We start from the raw sequence: 1244 nt of genomic DNA, 5'->3' as shown, positions 1-1244 counted from the left end.
GCATATATTCTTCTTAGTGGTTAATTGCTGTACAAGAAGTGGACTTGTGATCCTATTTACAAACACCATTAGAACAAGTCATTCTATTCATTAAGAGTGCATCTTGTACTTTGAATGACCACTATGAAGACAACAATATGCAATGTATAAATTATTAAAACTTCCTACTAATCGGTTTTGAAAGTGTCTCATTGCTATTGGTTTCTCAATAAAATTAATTTTTAAAAGTTTGATCAATGTCTGTTAGTAAGGACCACCCTCAAAGGAAGAGGATTGGAATGTTTAACCTCTGAGTGTCTAGTGAATGTGTCAGTAAGTGGAACAGACAGCATAAGCAACAGGCTGATCTGTCTGTACACCAAAACAGTGAGGCACTGATCATGGTAGCTGACTGGGAGCTCATTTGTAGTTGCATGGTAATTGACATATGGCATAATGGAGGTCTCCTTAGCTAAGTCACACTTAAGTCCCAGCCAGGTGGGTACCTGGGTGGTCTCTCTCTGAGGGACACTCACCCTTCATTGCACAATCATTCAAAGGTACAGAGCACACATAGGAGTCAGAGATGGGAATTAATTAGTCAAAACTGCAGTCCCTGTTTACAGGAAAAAGGGCTTTTACACAGTTAAAAATGAAACTGAACTAATTCCTTCATCTTAAAGAACAAAGAAAAACTAGACACACTCTTCCTGACAACTGCACCTTGGCATCCTCATCGCTTCTGCAATTGCTGCCAACACCTATGTCCTCACTACCCACTCCCAACTTGTCTATTTCCAGCCAAATTGAACTAACTTCAACTAGCCATTGCCTGCATCGGCCATTTAGGCCCACTTCCATGAACCTTCTACTTCATGGATATGCCTATCCTGGTCAGATAGGGTCATCTAATGCCCACCTGAGTTGAATATCAGTGATTCTTTCTGAGATTCACATTTTGAATGAGGAAAAATTGGACTGTAAGGCCTGAAAAATGGATTACCACGGCTTTCACAAAGTTCTCCCCACATAAACAAAGCAATATGGTCAAGTACTGCAAGCTCAAGCTGGCACCTACATCTCTCCAACCAGCTCAGGATTCAGCATCTGTCACCAGCCCCAGTCTCCCATTCCATACCTTTACTGAAAAGAAAACAATTATTTGTAGGGTCTTGCTGTAAAAATGCATCCTTATATATGACCTACCTTGACCAATGGCAGCAACAATGGGCTTGCATTTGTAGCAAAGATAACTATAGCATAAA

The sequence above is a fragment of the Octodon degus genome, unplaced genomic scaffold, assembly GCF_000260255.1.
Source record: "Octodon degus isolate 3935 unplaced genomic scaffold, OctDeg1.0 scaffold00183, whole genome shotgun sequence".
In the NCBI taxonomy this organism is placed as follows: Eukaryota; Metazoa; Chordata; class Mammalia; order Rodentia; family Octodontidae; genus Octodon; species Octodon degus.
This window is presented reverse-complemented; position numbering follows the sequence as displayed.